This window comes from Rousettus aegyptiacus, unplaced genomic scaffold (assembly GCF_014176215.1).
Source record: "Rousettus aegyptiacus isolate mRouAeg1 unplaced genomic scaffold, mRouAeg1.p scaffold_m13_p_3, whole genome shotgun sequence".
Classification (NCBI taxonomy): domain Eukaryota; kingdom Metazoa; phylum Chordata; class Mammalia; order Chiroptera; family Pteropodidae; genus Rousettus; species Rousettus aegyptiacus.
In genome coordinates, this window is record NW_023416306.1 from 22567053 (window position 1) to 22585919 (window position 18867).

General features: G+C 41.2%; 1 long non-coding RNA gene across 1 annotated transcript in view; it reads right to left on the reverse strand.

The window, feature by feature from the left end:
* The window catches only part of LOC118615047, a 204969-nt gene extending 187129 nt beyond the window's left edge, over positions 1–17840 (reverse strand). The window contains exons 1-2 of the long non-coding RNA XR_004956313.1: positions 17317–17840; positions 16792–16885 (exon numbers count right to left, since the gene is read on the reverse strand). This is a non-coding gene — a long non-coding RNA (uncharacterized LOC118615047). The remainder of the gene's footprint in view (positions 1–16791; positions 16886–17316) is intronic.
* Positions 17841–18867: the final 1027 nt, after the last annotated feature.

Consider the following 18867-nt stretch of genomic DNA (forward strand, 5'->3'; position numbering starts at 1 on the left):
TCAATAGTTTAACCTTTAAACAGGTTTAGTAAAACCTACTCTACAGTGTTGTATTATATGTAAAGCACAAAGCACAGTTCTGTCATATAGTAGACACTTAATAAACAGCAGACAGTTGGGAAAATGTTTAACTGCTGTTCAGACCATATTTTTTTCTGCTAGAATCCTACCGACGGCTTATTATTGAAAATTCTTAAATTTTCTACAACTCTAATGAATCCTTTCTATTGAGTACCCCAAAATCAGGAGTTTTCTTTTTTCTATCATATGTAAGACATAGAACTTAAAAATAAAAAGCATAGAGTGAAAAAACAGTACCTTAGCAAACTTCTAGTCTCAAAATTACTAATTTTGAAGAACAAAGCACCTTGTTTTATAAATGATGGAAATGAGACTCAATGGGAAACTCCAGAAGTGACCTAGGTTTCCAAACTCCAAGTCCACTTCTCCCTCTACACATATATGCACACTCATGTATGTGTGTGTGTGTGTGTGTGTGAGTGAGTGTGTGTGTGTGTGTTCTAGAGGAAAGATTCCCAAGTCATCTCTCATCCATCCTTTTGGCCAGAAATCCGGATTAGCTTTTGTCACTGCCATATCATCAGGCCGACTTCACTCAAGACCCACTTATTGTCTGCAAATGTTGCTATAATTAAATCCAAGTGGCCGCTGTGAGTTATCATCACGTACCTCTCCAGCCATTAGTCAGATTTCCAGGGCAGCAGTTCTTTCTAAAGAGGTCACTCACTCTTCTCTTTCCCCTTGGCTACCCCAGCAGGTTTTTTCTTTCCATTTCTTGGCCAAGGAACTTTCAAGCCAAGCTCATTTTCAGGCAATGGGCCAAGCTTCCCATTTATCCCAGTGATCTGACAATAGCTGGAGTCTCTCTCATCACTGCTGAGCTTGGGGAGGTGGGAGGGGTGAACAAGGAGAAGAACTGTGAAGCAGGGTCTCTGAGAGCAGCAGACTAAGCTGTTCCATCAACGTCACCATCGACATCAGAATCAGAAACCCCCCCGTGTTTGTGTAGCACCTTATCACACTTCTCTCTGGATGTTCACAATAACCTTTCCAGCTAAGGTAAAGAAAACTGTAGAATCTCTGAGCTGGATGGGATCATCAGAATCACCTGGTCCAAACTCCTCACCTTACAGACAAGGAATTTGAGACTCTGTGAGAGAAAGCGACTAACCCACAATCATTTAGTGAGTGAATGATAGAATGCTTCTAGATTCAGGTCTCCTACCTGAATCTCAGTTCAAGAAGCATCTCACTCTTTACTCCTAGGATCCCATAAGACTAAAAAACAACAATAATGGAGTATGTCTTGAGACTGACCTCTGAGAAGCCACCTGGCCACCATTTCCAGTCAGTGTGACTTGCCTGGGGTTGACATTGTTTCCCAGTTCCAGGGATAAGCACATGGCCCAACCCTGGATAATTAGAACACAACCTTTTCTGGCCACAGTTATTGGGTTCAAGGATAACTGTATGACCTAAAAAAGGCCAAGGAGAATCAGCCCTAGGATTTTTGCTAGAGCTTTTAGAAAAGAATCTACTCTGTGTTCTCTGAGATTATACATTGCAAGGACTACTACAAAAGCCTTGAACTGCTCAAGGCCACCCTTGCCACTAGTTCTAAAAAGTCTTCTTTAGAATGACTCCAACAGAGTAACATTATTTGAGAACCTGAATTCAACCATGTCTGAAGACCTAGACTTTTCACTAATGTCTGTCAATAAATTTTAGCTTTTAAGATTGTCTGAGTTGTGTTGTCATCTGTAACCAACTTTTCTTAATTACTTGCAATCATGAAGAAACTTTAAGATTCCCTTGGTACAACACAGCTTTTAACATGATCACTAACAACAGGAGCACCCATTCCCCTACCCACTTACACACCTATACCCCATGGACCCCCTAAATGGAATTGCTCCCTGAGTCTTCCATAGTACTAATCACATTAATAAATTATTATTAGGTACTACTTTTTGCATTATCTCTGACTATAGCACCATTAAATTCCTTAAAATCCCCATCAGGAAAAATAAATATATATAGATGACACAAGAGGGCTCTTAGGTGTCTGGTCTACCTAATGAAAAATAGCCCAAATGTGAGAAAGTAAACATCCAGACCATCATCCCATTTCTTTGGTATACACCCACCTCCCAGCCAAAGGGTAGTATTAATGATGCACATTCGGATAGGATAGCCCATTTAAAACAAAGCCTGCTAAAACATCCTGACAGCATTTTTCATTCACTATAAAAAACTGCTCTGAAGAAAACAAAATATTATTATTAAAACCACCTCAGCACTCACATCATCTTGGCCCCTTGGAAGAGATAGTGATGGAAAAGATTCTTAGAGAAATTAATAAAGATGCTTCAAGAAACACTGAACGTTTATCATATGTTGTGGTGTAGAAGGTGAAATCACAATAATTATTAAAATATAATTAGAATTGCTGCCACAGATATAAAATTTTGTATTGAAAAGACAAAGCATCAAGTGTCAGCATTCTACTTTTTAACAAAATCCTTACTAATAGTTGCAATGTATAGATACTAAGAAATCAGTACCCTGGCTATCAAAGCAAGTTAAAGAAGCCATCCTTCCTATGACAAACATATCCGTTTCTCTGAGTAAAGTAAGGTATCAAATGCTATAAACTCATAGATTATTTTTCAAGTTTTGCATCACAGCCAATTTATCCTAGATGCATAGGATGAATAGATGGATGGATGGATGGATGGATGGATGGTTACTGCTTCTTAATTCATTTCAGACCCAGATGATGCTCATGCTTTTGCTACCACATCTATGAAAAAACTGGGCATGTGATGGGTTCTGAAAAAAAAAAAAAATATATATATATATATATATATATATATATATATATATATATATATTTAACTTAAGACAAATGGAATCCTTAGCCTCAAAATGCATGGCATGCAAGCAAGAAGAGTTTTAATTTCAGAATGCAGATGCATGTTGACGTAAAGCCAAAGGTTAAAGAATGGAGTACACAAATAATTCAAGAGTCTGAGTAGAGTATCCACACCTAAGTTTTGAGCTAATTCTGCTCTCTGTTCAACTTCAGTCAGGAAACTTTCATTCATTCTGGGCTAAATGTTTGAGTACACAGTGTGAACAAACCAGGCATAGTCCCTGTTATCTTTATGATGTTTACAATCTAAGGGAAAAAATAGATATTAATAAGTAAACATTAACGAGCACTGATCCAGTTGTCTGTTACTGCAAAACAAACTACTCCAAACCGTAATGGCTTAAGACATCAAACACTGCATTACACCTCATAATACTGAGGGTCAGGAATTCAGGCAGAATTTAGTTAAGCAGTTCTACATGGTGTTAGTGGAGGTTACATGACAGTATTCAACGGGCAGATATGATACAAAATGGAGAGTCCAAAGCAGTGCAGTAACATGTTATATGTCTTGGCAGGGGCAGCTGGAAGACTGGGCTCAGCTAGGACAGATGACCAAGTGTCTCTCAGGGACTCTGACATGGCAGCATCAGAGTAATCAGGTTTCTTGCTTAGTGGCTCGGGGCACCCAGAAAGTACTCCAGAAGACAGGAAGCAGAAGCTACCAGTTTATTAAGGTCTGAGCCTGGAAACCCTCAAATCACAATTTCTGCCACATTCTATTGGTCCAGCAGTCACAGAGCCTACCCAGATTTAATGGGAGGACACACAAATCCCAATTCTTCCTGGTAGAAGAAGTAAGAAAAGAATCTGTAGCCATATTTAATCTACCACAAATATATAATTCACAATTGTGAAAAACACTGTGAAGGATGAGAAGAGGGTGTCATGAGGGGAACTGAGTAGGGGATCCAATTTAGATTGGGTGAGCAGGCGGCCATGGGCTCTCTAGCTCTGAAGGGTAAGTAGCCATAGCCTTAAAGTACAACCCATTGTCACTGTGAGCATACCCCCAAAAAGAAATCTGTCTTTATTAGCAGAAAAACATTTCAATAGGTGTTTTGTGTTTTTCTAACTCCCTGGAAGACAGGTGCATGCTTTAAAACTACAAATTCCTTCTGTTCTCTGAGGAGTGAAGTAAATTATATCCCTGAGAATTTATCTAATGATATGGAACAGCAAATTCCACTCTAAAATCAAATACGAAATCTGTAATAGTACAAAAAAATAATAAGCAATCAAGTAGAAATCAAGGAAACTTTGTAACCAAATAAAAATATTTGGAAAGAACAACTTGTCATCTTAACATACAGAGCATTCGATGCTTCAAAATTGCCATAATTTGCATTCACTTTCTGTAATGAAAGTAAATATTTTAACTTAAAATTTCCAGGTATATGTATTTATCATAAAAATTATATAGCTGGTATATGTGAGTGTGCATCTATATGTAAATTTCTAACTATATCTGTAATACAAGCTGTCTGTATATTCCACTTCCATTCACACAGTGTCTACTCTGTGCCAGGTCCTTTCATTATGCTATCTTAACAGAAAGATTCTGCAAACAGAATTCCTTACATTGTTGAGTCTGTCCTCCTCTTCCTTCCTACACTGCTACTGCCCCAGTTCAAAGCTGCTTCGGTCTCACCTGGACTATTAGAACAACTTTCCTCTAGTTTGTTCTTCCAGTACATTCTCAAACGACTCCCCAGAGGGATCTTTCTAAAACAGTCACTACAGGATAACTTCTGAGCTCCAAGGTCTAATGCGTAAGGCCCTCCATAGTCAGGTTATAATCGATCTCTACAGCCTCTGGCCCTACTGCCTCAGATACTCTGCATGTCCTATGGTTCTGCAGTGTGGCTCGGACAAGACTCTCCAACTTTTGCTGGCTTATTCTTCAAGCCTCATCTCCAAATTCACCTCCTCTAGGAGACTCTCCCTCTCCTGTTCCCACAGACTCCTGTTCCCAGTTCCATCGTAGCTTGAATCATGGTGTATCAAAGTGTCCATTAACTTGTCTGACCTTAACCTCTGGCCTCAGCCTGACCTCTACAAGGGCTGGGGCTATATCTCCTTCATCTTTTTATTTCCATTGATGAGTAGGGCCTGGCCCAACATAGCCATTCCACAAACAGTGCTGAATCTCTCTTTTCTCAGGCCCCAGATAACCTTCTAGAAGGTCGATTTGCTGGCTTGGGAAAATGTTAGCTTTCTTAAAACACCCAAAAGCCATGATGCCAATAAAAATGTGAAGAAAAATATACTTTTTTAAAACCCAATGTTTTTATTTATTTTTCCTATTAAACAGAGGATTCTTCTCCATAGTCATTTATTTGTTCTATGTTGATGTCAAATGCACTTTGCCTAATTTCATTTTTTACATTACAGAGCTTGGTTGCTAGAAATTTGTTTGCCGAAACGAACCCCAGCACACTCGATCCTCCCCATTGGGTTTTCAAACAGTCCCTCAGAATGGCTCATCTGCAGAGCTCAGGATTCTCTGTGACACCAGAAACTGACAGATGAGTTGAGTAACTGTCAAAAAAATGAGCGCTCTAGCACTTTGCCACTTCCTAACACTGGGACTTCAAGCAAGTCACTTAATTTCTCTATATAGTCCAGCTTCTCCATCTGGAAAATGGAGATCGTTTGAAAAATGTACCTGCCTCATCGTCTTTGGTGAAGCAATCGATGCAGAGCACTTGGCACAGCAAATAGCACCTGCTTTGCTCTCTTCTCCCGTCCCCAGATAAACACTGCAGGAGGAAGCAGGTTCTCAAGAGCAGGAGGCACAGGACCTGCAGGCAACGGGGCCCTGCCGCCCTGTCCAGACCAGCCCACATGCAGGAACTTGCTTTCTCAGGTGTCCAGTCACCTTTGCAGGTGAGGATTCCAGGTGAGGAACTGTGCTCCTGGAGTGATGAGGATAAGGAGCCACAGACAATGTGTACTATTAAGTACTGCTTCCTCTGTGCTTGCTCAGCCAGGCTGAGGTGTTGCAAAAGGCTAATGGGTTTCTCCCATCATCACAGTGGCTGCCAGCAATAAAACCCATCTGCCTCTCTTGCACAGTGCTGTCTGGAGGGATCCCTGTCCCCAGACATCGTTCCCTGACACACTCCTTTAACAGCACCCAAGAGTCTCCAAATGGAGGGGAAATACTGGGTTCACCTCAGTAAATTGCAGCCGCATCTCAACATAATGACTTAGTTAAAACCAAGTTGTTTCTATTAAGATTACTTCAGGGGGACAGTAGTAGGGAAATAGGAAACAATCAGAGGGAATGTACAGCAAATTTAATGGCTGAGATAGGAGTCCAAACCAGCGTTCCTAACGCCAACTCCAAAACTTTTGCCCAATATGACACTGAAAAGATGATGGATTACTAAATAGACTTTGTGATTTGGGCTGGGTTTTAAGAACAGAAGAAACATCCACATATGGATTCATTTTTGAATCAAAGGTTTGCTGAGTGCTTACCATGTGCCGGGCACTAAGGTGACAGCAAAGCATGTGGACAGATAGGGTTCCTGCTCATGTATGGCTTGCACTCTGAGCAGGGTGAAGGCCAGCGATGGATAAACAAGTAAGCAAACACCAAACAACTACAGTTTGTGACAAGCACCATGAAAGAAGCAAGCAAGGCGCTGTGATGGCAAATAACACAGTGGAGGGGGCTTCTTTACATAAGGTGGTGCAAGAAGTTCTCACAGAGTACCTGGCCTCTAAACCAAGACTTGAAGGGCAAGTCTCCAGCCATATGACAAGCCAGGAGAAAAATAGTCTAAGGAGAGAAAAAGAGCAAGAATCAGGAGAGAGCTTCCTCTTTTCTAGCAATATCGAAAGTCTATAGGGGAGGTGGAGCTTAGAGAGTGTAGGACATGAGACGAGAGGGGAAGGCCAGGGTCAGATGGTACCAGGCCTTACAAGCCAAGGTAAGAAATTCAAAATTTGTTTTAGGTGTAATAGGAAATCTGCAGACAATTCCAAGCAGAGAAGAGACACATTTTATCTTAATTTCTTAGAAGATGCTTCTGGTTGCTCTGTATGATGATGACAGGTGAGCAAGCACGGAAGGAAGGAACACACCTAAAAACCACAGAAGGGGTCCGGCTAGAGACCATGTGCCCTGGGCTCCAGGGATATTAGTGACAGCAGAAAGAAAGACATGGATTTGTGATCAGTTTAGGAATAGAACTGAGAGTATCTGTCAATGGATTCTATTTAACTGGAAGGAAGAATCAGATATTTTACCTAGGTTTGTCACTTACGAAACTGGCTGGCCATATTAGAATTTAGAGAAATTCTAAAGTCCTAGAACGAAGCAAGCACCCTGCCCCTTTCGGGCCCAATCACCGCAGTAAGGCAGGTAAACCGGCAGCACTGGAATGCCCGCCCCTCACCGACCACTGGGAGGCCTGATCAGGCTCTGGAGGCCTCTGGACACGTGCTTGGGGTCCGGGTCGGCTGTGAATGGCTCACGATCTAGGCATCGCAGATTGGAAAGAGACTATGTTAGCAAGTGTCACATCATGTTTTCGCCATGTTTCTGATTAAAGCTTAACATTCCCGCACAAGCGTTTCCCTATTAAAATGTCCTTGCCTCTTAGAGAGGAGCAGAGGAAAAAGACTAAAGGGAATCGACAAAAAAGTCTCTGGCCTGCAGAGCCAGGAAATTATTAGCCGAACAGCATCGGAGCGCAGGCCCCGGCTCCGCCACTGCTGTCCATCCTCCCCAGCCCAAGCAGGGCCCTTCCCGAAAAGCAAAGACCTAGAACCATCCTGAAGTGATGATTAACAAGCTCTGGTTTAGCCCTAGTAATCAAAGTCTAAGCAAGTCGGTCGACCTCTCTAGGCCTTGGTTTTCCTATGTGTTAAAATGGGATAATAGTACTTTCATTATCCAGTGATCGAAGAGATTTAAAGAGTACAGTGCCTGGCGCAGACTGGCCCTCGATACATGTTAGTTTCACTCTTTCTAAAATAACAGACCTCATTTGGAATCAGATACAGTCCTCTGAAGATTTTTTTAAACAGTCCACTTTAAAGCTTTTCAATATTGCAAATAAGTATTTTCTAATACAAATTAGTAGGGTGCATCATTATTTTATCATTAGGAAAGCTATAAAGCCTTTTAGAAAACCTATTTTCCTTTCATTTTTTTTTGTAGTTGTTTCCGACTGACAATATCAATCTCAGTTTGGTTTTATTGTGATTTAGTCTAGAGAAAGTCTTAAAATTCTTAAAGTTATTGCCTCATAAGTATGCCAACTTGATTAAATGAACTGGGGGGCAACTGTGGATTTCTCAACAACCTGTTATGATAAGTTTCAATCCTGGGTCCTCCAAACAATATTTTCAAAGCTGCTCAGTCAACAGGGGGGAAAAAATGCCCCATCTGTGGGCTCCTGGGGAGGAACCACTTGGGAGGACATAGTGGAACTCAAGAGAGTAGGTATTACAAATTGCATCTACTTAGCTCATTGGGAAATTCGGCATTTTTCCCACATCGAACTGGAAAGCAGGAGGCAGCAGCTGTCTGGAGCTTTAGCTGCAACTCTAAGAAGGTAGGAAAGGGGCCTGCTTCTCATCCTGTCACAAATGCTTTCAATGTTGAGACAGAGAGATGGAGTATTTAAAGCAGAATTATTATTTTTATACTACCATCTAAGATTTTCCCCAACACATACAACCATGTATGTGGAACAGGCATAAATTTATCTAGATAGTCTTTGCCCTGTGGTTTTGTTGGCTTCCTTGCTGGAAGAGCCAAATTTATGTAAAAAGAAAGGGTAATTACTGTTATTTCTGGCGAACACCGTCACTGCAGAATCATGCTCATTCCTTAGGAAGAAAAACTATTTTTCTCTCAAGACAAGTAATTTGGAGGCTATCATAAGGGTTTGTTTCAGCTTTCTTTGGATATCAATTTGTTATTCGATTTGTCTCAATAAAAGCAGAGCACATATATACAAATTCTTGGGAAGTATATGGTGCTATATGGGGGTGTACCCAGAACACCACATTTACGTATTTGCTATCCTACTGAGCACTCCCAGGAAAAAGATGAACAATACTCGGCTGCTGATAACCAAAGAACTAGCTATTCTAAGAGAAGGTGGCAGTATAATATGTTTCTGAAGCTAAATATCTCTTCTCACAGTGACTGTCATTTAAATTCCTGCCTAGCAAAGGGATTTTTATGGAAGGTTAATGCCTCCTATAACATTTATCCTGGATGGTAGAGCTTTTCGCATAATTTTCTGGGCTTTATTCCTGCAGTGTTATAGAACCTTATCTTCCCTCTAATAGCTTGCCAGTAAAGAGCCAGTGCATATAAAGGCAGTCGTTATTTCTCAGTTCAAGCCCTGATTTAATGAAATTTCAAATCTCTAGTAAAAGGAGGCTTTGGGGTAAGCCATGAAGAAAACAGGGTGGGCCCAAGGCTGGGTGTCCTGGCCCTGTATGAAACTGGGCGACAGAAGGTTACACAGAGCTCTGGCCAGTGGAGGCAGCTAAGGCTGCAAGGAAGGGCATAAGTCAAGTGGGTAAACTAAGTGAATGGGTCTTAGGCTGGAGAAAGCCTTTTCGAATACTCCCCATTTGCACTGAACTTATTTGCTTTTCCATCATTTTCTTAATTCCCCCTTTGGATTTCAACACTTATTATAGGCCTTGGCATTTCAGTAAAATATTTCATTCCCAGATACCTATCCACCTTTCCTTCCTCCTCCATCAGTGGGTCAACAACATGGATAATGACCGTGGGCAGACTGCATTCTCTAAAAATGGCCACACCAGTGTTTCTGGTCTCACTTGCCCTTCTGGAACCTTGCAGCTTCCCATCAAGAGGCAGAGTCTATTTCACCTACCCTTGATACTGACAAGACCTTGTTACCAGTTTGTTAAATAAAATTCATGAAGTGCATGGTACACTGACACCTGGAACAAAGCGATGATAAGCAATATGACCCTTGGCTGGTTCTAGCCTTTAGAACCCAGACACCATGCTGTGAGATAGCCAAAACCAGTCCACGTGGAGAGACGACAGGGAGAGGCCACCTGGAGAGGTCTGAGGTACCTCGTTGACAGCCAACCTCAACCAGCAGACCTGCCAATAAGTGAGTCTTCAGATCTTTCCAGCCCCCTGTCTTCGAGCCTTCCAACTAAGGCCTCATACATCATGGAGCTCATGATTCCTGACCCATAGAATCATGAGCATAATAAGGGGTTGTTTTATGCTCTTCAGGGGCCATTTGTTTCATAGCAATAGTGACTGGAACATCAATGCACTACGACCATATCCTTCATAAGAAATTACAAATATTTGCTACAAAGACCTCTCCCTCTCTGGCTAAGTCTCCTCAGGTATGCTCCAGCTGGTCCCTGGAGCCAAACCTCAGCCAGCAATTATCCAAGGCCAGCAGTGAGATAATGGAATGGGTAAGGTCTTTGGAGAACTCAGACCTGAGTTCTTTCTTGTGGCCTTAACTAAGTTATTTAACCTCTCTGAGTATCACTATTTCATCTATAAAACAAGGATAATAATGTCAATCTTAGGAAACAAAGCATGTGAAGCCCTTGCACAAAGTAGGACCTTGATAACGCTATTGTCGCTGATTAGGAATTCTTCCCAGTGCCTGCCTCCTCCAGGAAGTCTCTACCAGGTCCGAACCATTCGCTCTCTGTGCCTCCATATCATTCCTTTATACTTAATCTAGCATCACTTCCATGAATGTCAGCAGAACAGTTCAGCTGGATCATTGCCTAAGGCTCGGACACTGCTGACCATTGTCAAGAGATAGCCATTCCTCATCATATGCTTTTGCACGTGTTACAGATTCTCAAACATCGTTCACATCTGTAAGTCCACACAGGAGCAGCAAAACCATGGGAGAAAAAAATAAAATTCGATTCTCTTGTCCTCTACATACTGATGGTCAAGAATGAAAAACATTTTTTTTCTGATAGATTAGGATGGTGGCAAGGTAGGAAAATATAAGACACTCTTCCCCCTCTGACAGGAAATTCACTGAAAGGGAAATAAAGTCTGAATGGGTAAACCAGACACAACGCGAAGTTAAAGAGAATAATAATAGGCACAACATGTAGTAAATTGAACTGCTCGCAGACCCAGCCAAGCTGAAGCCAGAGTTTTTGGGAAAAAATAGTTGCATATGGGTATCCAACCTATACTCCTGGAGAGTTATACCATTTGGATCTCAGGTAGTTTTGTTCTAGAACTGTGCTATCCTATATAGCAAGCTATATAGTGGCTACTGAGCACTTAAAATGTGGCTAGTCTAATTTGAGATGTTCTGTAAGCATAAAATATACACCAGATATCAAGGACTTCTTATGAAAAAAATCATGTAAATTATTTTATTAATTTTACATAGGTTACATATTAAAATAATAGCTTTGAGAAATTGGATTAAGTAATGTATATTATTGAAATTAATTTCATCTATCTCTTCATATGCTTTTTAAATGTGTCTGCTAGAAAATTTAAATTAAATTATATGTGGCTCTCACTATGTTTCTGTTAGACAGTGCCACACTAAAACATCCCTAATGAAGACAGAGAGCATCAGAAGACCAGTTTGGCTTGAGAGAATCATAGACACATATTTGCACTGAAATAAGGCAATCCTGGGTTTCCTGGGGCCCACGGAGAGCTTCGTCAGACACTCCACAGGCTCTAGCCCAGCTTTCATCAACAGCTGTCCTCTTCCACTAGCCATGCGGTGCTGGAGGCATCCAGGGCACAGACAGGGCAGCCTGGAGATCACTGGTTGAGGAACTCTACCTCTAGGAACACACCCTGGTTGCTTTCTGTTCTCCCTTTTCAGGCAGGAGATAGAAATGAGCACCAAGGAGAACCAAAGATTCACGAATCTGGGGTTTCTCAAGAATAAAGAGAAAAAGGAAACCTCAAAAAAGGCAAAACTTCCAGCTCATAGACTGAACCAGGTTCCAACCTATGGTAATGGGTGTTAAAAGTCATTTACAGTCCTAGATTATCAAAGCTGCTTCATCTTGGTTACATTTATGTTTCTCTTCTACTTCCATATTCATCTCAAGCAATAATAATAGCTAGTATTGAATGGTTCCGCTAGACATTTGATATAGATATTGAGTCATTACTAAACCCCTAAAACATAAGCATTATTGTCTACATTTTACCGATAACAAAACTGAGGCTTAGAGTGTTAACTTTTGTTAAAATTTCAGCAAATGACAGAATCTGAATTCAAACTCAGATTGTCTCATTCCAAATCTCACAATCTTTAGTTTTCAAGAATCAAAGAATTCTAACCAACAAAACAAACATGTTATAATTTATTTACATTGATTAAATATATACTTAAAACTTGTGTATGTGTATTCCTTTGCAAAGATTCTATGATGCTAAAATAGATAATGTCATAAGTAGAAATCTATGAATAGGTTTCCACTTTAAATACTGAACTCTTTGACCCTCAGTTTCATCTTCTATAATAATGATACCTGCATTCAAGGACAGCATGAGCGTAACAGGTTCATTTCTCTCGGTTCTGAGCCTACCCAGCCTTGTTTCCTCACTAGATTCTATGACCCATGGATACGAGGTCTTATCAAGCTAAAATAGTTATTCAAAAGTCATGTAGCAGACATAGTTTTGCCTTACAAAGTTTAGTCTTTATTGTGAAGGCAGCAGAGATCACTTTTAAACTGGGCATGAGATAATCAGATTTGCATTTTAGAAGGATCCCTGTGGGGTACTCTCACACACACTGGTGGGAGTGTAAATTGATACAATCCTTTTTGAAAGCAATTTGGCAAAGTGTACTAAGAGCTCTAAAATGTTTGACACAGTAATATCACTTTTGTGACTACTCTGAGGAAATAATCCTAAAACCAGAAAAAGCTTTATGCACAAAGCATGCATTGTAGCATTATTCATAAAGGCAGAAAAATGGTAACGACCTCTCTACCCAACAATAGAAGAATGGTCATGCAAGGTTCAGGATATCCACTGGGTGACACATTACTCAGCCATCTAAATTATATTCATGACAAGTTACCAATACCATCAAAAAATGATAATGTACTAATGTTAATATTACCAACATATTTGTGGTGGGTTATAAAAATGGCCAAAAATTCTTCTGCCTATACCCGTGCCCTTACAATATGAGGCTGCAGATCCTCTTGTCAAGAAGTAGAGTCTATTTCTCCACTCCTTGAGTGTGAAGTGACCTTGTGACTCGCTTTGGCAATTAAATATTAGTAAATGAGATGCAGCCAGACGCTTGAGAAGTACTTATGCATTGGCACTTGCCTCTTGCTGTGCCTGGAAACCTTCCATCATGATATGAAGATGCCCAGGGACAAGCTGCTGGATGATGAGATACATGGACCCAGTTCCTCTTATGGTCCCACATGTCAGCCAGACAATCCCAGAAGCAGAGCCATCTAGCTAAGTGGCAGCAAAACACAGGCGCATGACCGAGGCCAGCCAAGACTAGCAAAAAAACCACACAGGTGAGCCCAGCCTGAATCACTCCTCCAGAGAATTATGAACTAAATCAATAGTTACTGTTTTAAGCTCTAAATCTGAGGCTGTTTGTTACACATCAAATGTTCACTGATACAAAGCTAATAATTTTTTAAGCTAGGTATGAGTACTTGTGAGGAGAGGTTCATTATTATATTGTCTCTGCTCCTGGGTATTTTTCATACATATATGCATTTGGGCTAAAGGAAAAATAAGTGCTAAGTAAGTAAAGCATTTGAATGTAAAAGATAGATACAGTTTGGTTACGACTATAGAAAAGAAATTTTCCATAGAAAAATGCTAGAAAAAAATATACCATTGATTGCCTCTGGGTACTGAGACTATGGATTTTGTTTTAATTTTGTATGTATTTTTGAAATATCTATAATAAATCTGATTTACTTTATTCTGAAAATAAATATTTACAATTTATTTTTTCTCAACCCGCCCTCACCCCTGATAAAATTTCTTTCCATAAACGATGTGGAGAATTGGTTGCAGGGGTAATAAGCCAAATGCAGAGAGACAGATTCAGAGGAAATTATACTAGTCTAGGGGAAAAGTAATAATGGTCCAAACTGAGGCAATGGCAATAGAAAAGGAAAGGAGGGGTTAGACGGGAGTGAGGGGTCACGGGGTGGAGGTGCTGGGAGAGAATCCAGGAGTGAGGGATTGTAGGGTGGAGGTGCTGAGAGAGAATCCATTACTCTAGGCATTACCTCACACAGGAAGGATATTTAACCTGGGACCGTGGTTATGTTTCTGGAAGACCCATTAATCCAACTTAAAAATGCACTTAAATTTGGAATTAAGTGTGTGAATGAATCTCTCAAGACAGAAAAGCCACAGGTTCCATCCGATTCTCAAATGGTGACTGTGATCCCTAAAGATGAAGACTCATGAAGCTTTGTCTTCCTGTAGACAGGGAAGAATTCAGTATGGTCTTTCAACCCTATTCATAAGACAACCTGAAGAGGACATTAAAATGATCAGACCACAGGTTGGGACTTTGGTCCCTAAAGCATGACCCAAGTGCATGATGGCCCAGATAATGCCACAACTCAACACATGCAATTTCCCAGTGTCTCTCAGAAGCTGGTTCCCGCTGGGTTCCAATCTGTAGAAAGCCAATCCCTGTGGGACAACACTTCAGGGTGTCAGAACCTAACTGGGTCTAACCGGGAACTCTGACCTCCAGGAGGCTCATGCAAAACCAGTTTTTCCAAATCTTCGGCTCAGACAGAGCCCAGCGCGGCCTGGTCCCTACCCACCTCCAACCTTCCCTCTCTCCCTCCTTCTTGTTCTCCTTCACCCTGGCCTACTTTAAGTTGCCAGAAATCTATGCTTCTTCTCACCATACGAGGTTTACACATATGTTTCCCCTGACTCTATTCCGTTCCCCTTCAATTAGTGAACTTATCAACCTTCAGATCTTACCCTTAAGCACCACTTCCAAGGCCAAAGAAATCCTCCTGATATATGCTCTCGGAGCATGTAACACACTTGAAACATTATATTTCTTTTAGTGATTACTGGATCGTCTGCCTCTTCCACCGATAATAATTGTAATAAAAGTCAATATCATTTGAACGTTCACACTCTGCCAGGCACTACAGAAATCCCCTGACATGTACTCATTTATGTTATTAGCACAATAATACTATAAGGAAAATGAGGCACAGAAGAGAAACAACAGGACTGCGAATCCCTAGCTAGTAAGAGGCAATGTGGGGGTATAATCCAGTGCAGCTGGAAATGCCCTGGCCTGAAGCTCCACGTTTGCATTCCCATGCCCAGCACCAGGTCTAGCGCTTAATGAGGACCCCAGTATTGTTAAGTGAATTGACTCATCTTGCCCAGCCTTGAGCTACTTTGATGACTGAAATCCAGACTTGGGGACAACCTTACAAATCACCTTCACCAGCCCCAACGCAGGAGGAATGGGAGACCCAGAGAGGGGACGTGGTTACCCTGCAGTCACACAGAACCAGGACCTCCCAACGCAGCCCAGTACAATTTCTGCAACGTTAAATGAAAACTTAAAAAATATTAAGTGTAAATACTCAGCAAAACACTTTTAAACCAATAAAGAGGTATTACACTGCCTTTCCCTGTCCTAACTTTGCTGCAGAATCAGAAGGGATTTTCATTTAAAGAAAAGCCTAGATTATAGAAAATCGCTATTCTCTAATACAAATTCCTTCTTTAAAAATAGTTTTCCTTTTCTTTCAATTCACTATTGTCGACTATTTTTTTAACATAGAATAATCTTGATTTAGTAAGTCTGTGTCTTAAATTTGCAATTACTTTATTGTGGTCATCTCTCATCAATTTCTTTTGTTCAATGGCAACCAAACTTGCACTGATCTCATTTAACAGAGAGTTGTGCCATGCTGGGGGTCTCTGCGGGCCTGCAATGACGAAGCCTGGCCATCAGAAAGACCCTCATTATGACTTGGGAGCCACTTTGAATGCCACTTTGGTTAGAATAGGAGAGGTTTTAGAATTGGTTAAAAGCATAGATGGGCTCTGAATTGTTTCCAGAGCCTCATTTCTGTTCTTGTAAAGACTCGATTTGTAAGACAAGTACCATTGTTTTTAATTCCTCAAAAAATTGGGTTGCAACCTAAATGAGATCAAGACGCTGACCCAGCCACCCAACTATATTATCCTCATCTTGCTTCTTTATATCAGGGGGAAGATCTTCAACTAAGATGGGAATCAAAAGATTCCTATGTCCCAGACTTAGAGCTGTGCTTCTTTGGAATGTTTTAGCAAATCTTTCCACAGTGGCTTCAGAATGTTTTTCTTTCCCTCTGGATACAGTTTCATTTTAGCTTAGGGGAGAAGGCCTCAAAAACGGTTTGTATCAGGCTCTGAATCTCAGTTTTCAATTTGGTCAACTTCTAACCATAGAGATACTCTTTTTAAAATCCTTTCAAATATCTTGTCAGGTTTCAGCCTAGACAAACAGTAAAAATTCCTGGCAGTATTGAAGAACCCCGTGGACACAAGAGGGATCCCCAAAGAGAGTACAAAAGATACGACCCTCTCAACATGAGAGCCATTCCCAAAGACAACCGAAAGAAAGAAAGAGACAAACAAGAGGCAAAAGCCGTCTCTGGGAGAGAAAGGATCAATAATTAATGTTTTTGCCTGCCAACCTGAATTTTAAAAGAAAAAAAAGGGGGGAGGGGAGTTAACAACATGAAATTTTACTTTCCTTCCTCTCTCAACCAGGCACCACAGATGGAGATTTAGTTGAGCTGACTTTGATAAGAATTCTCACCCTTTGCCGGCTTCTGCTAGTTTTCCCAGGATACCATTTGCAGGCTCCAGAGGAAGTGGGGTGTCCCACCGGGCCTCCTCCTAGTCACCAGAAACTGTAGAGGACAAAAATAATTTTACCTCTATCTTTTATAGTGAGTACTTAGTTGAGACCCCTTTTACTCTAAGGTACGTTGTAAATGAACAAGCTTATCTAAGCTCAAAGTTCTCCACTGTAGCCACCATAATTCAAGATTACCTTTGATGAAGTTAACTTACTTGTTGCACCTTAACACAAACTTTTATTCACACTGGCCCCCAGGGTACAGCTTACCTCCAACGCAGCTCGCCCCCCCAACTCAGTCCACCTTCTAAGTCAGACCCAGTCTGGTTTTTAAGTTGGACCCAGCCTAAACAAAGAAATGTTCGAATAAAGTCTAAAAGCTCATAACGCAAAAGCCGCAGAGCTAGGATCTGAGAAGGCCTTACCCATGACTTCCCCCACAAGCCACGAGAAAGCAGAGAGCACAAGGTGCTCAACAGGTACCTTCGCCTGTTTCCTCGTTGCTCCTGAAGGCTGCGGGGTGTCTCTTTCAATTCTCTTGTTCTGATATCAGAACTTACTAAAAGGCAAATTAAATATTCCCCTCAGGCAGCGCCAAACCAGAAGTGGCTTGGAGCAGTCCACCCAGAGGAACTCAGGGGGAGGCATTCATGAGCATAGAGAAGATGTGGAAGCAAAGTAGGGAAATTATTGATTAGCTACAGCTTAAAGCCTAGTTGGCTGTTTGTGATTGGTTGTCCTTAGCATTTTGACTTAGTAACCTTGAGGCATTTACAGGCTTAGATTTTGATTTGCTTAGTAGGCCTCCACAGCATTACAGCCACCTGAGTCTAATGGCCTCCTTGTGTAATTAATTTACCGCTGTACTTGCAGAGGAGAATACTAAAGCACAAAGAGGTAGAGTGATTTGCCCAAGGTGACACTACAGCCAATTTCTAAGTAGAACTCACTCTGAGAAATACAATGCCAGAGTGTCAACAACATAATCACCTTTCACAAGCTGGGAGGCTAACACAGACGGACATGCCAGTGAGCTACATAGAACCCAAGTCACAGGCTGAATTAGATCCAAAAAGCAGCTTCCTCCCCCACAGGACCCCACAGGACAACCATGAACACCGTGCAGGAAGGCTTCCATCCTTCATTCTGGCATAGACTTTCCGACCAGCAATGATACCAAAGCTCAACACTTGCTTATTTTAACGCCCTGGATTTTTTGAATGCCTTCTTCCTGAAAAGGGTTGTAAAAAATGTTCACCATGTGTTCTTAAGAAAGCCTCCCTTTGCACCCAGAATAGATGCTTTCATGATTAGATGTTACCAACAAAGCACACTGTCTCCTAACATAAGAAATCAACAATTATAGGGTCTCTTCAGAATGTCTGATAAGATACAGGTTTTGAGGGAGAGCATTGATAAGTGGAAATGGGTGGAGAGGAACTCACCAAACTAAGACGTGTTTGGCATGAAATAGGAAATAAAAGGAAAATGGAGACACTGGTAAAGGAACAGGAAGGCCCCCTCAAATATTTGAAGGGTTGTTCTGTCAAAAAGGGGGCAGGGTATATTCCAAATGTCTCCAAAGGATGGAAAAATAATAATCAGGGCTGTCAATGATGGGGCAAGCTGGGCAGGAGTGTGCTGGGGTTAAGAGCAGGCAACATATAGAGCCTCCGCTTCCCCATCTGGTGGCAATAATGGCACTAACCTCATAAGGTCATTGTGAGCATTAAGTACGATCACGAATCTCAAGGGTTTATCACAAGGCATGACACATAGTAAACCCTCCATGTAACATCATCTGTTGTCCTTTCTGTTTGGAGGAAGTGAGCTTTTTGTCTTCAGAGGTATTCAAGCTGCAACTGATGATCACTGAGCCGAGAAGCTGTGTGAGGAAAGAGATTCATGCATTAGACAAAGGGTTGGATTAGGTGACCTTAAGTTTCTTTCCATTCTTGGCTTTCAAATTCTTTGTTCTATTGAAACTGAGGTTAATGTGAAGTCCTCTATTGGACAACTCTTTCTGGGCTCCAG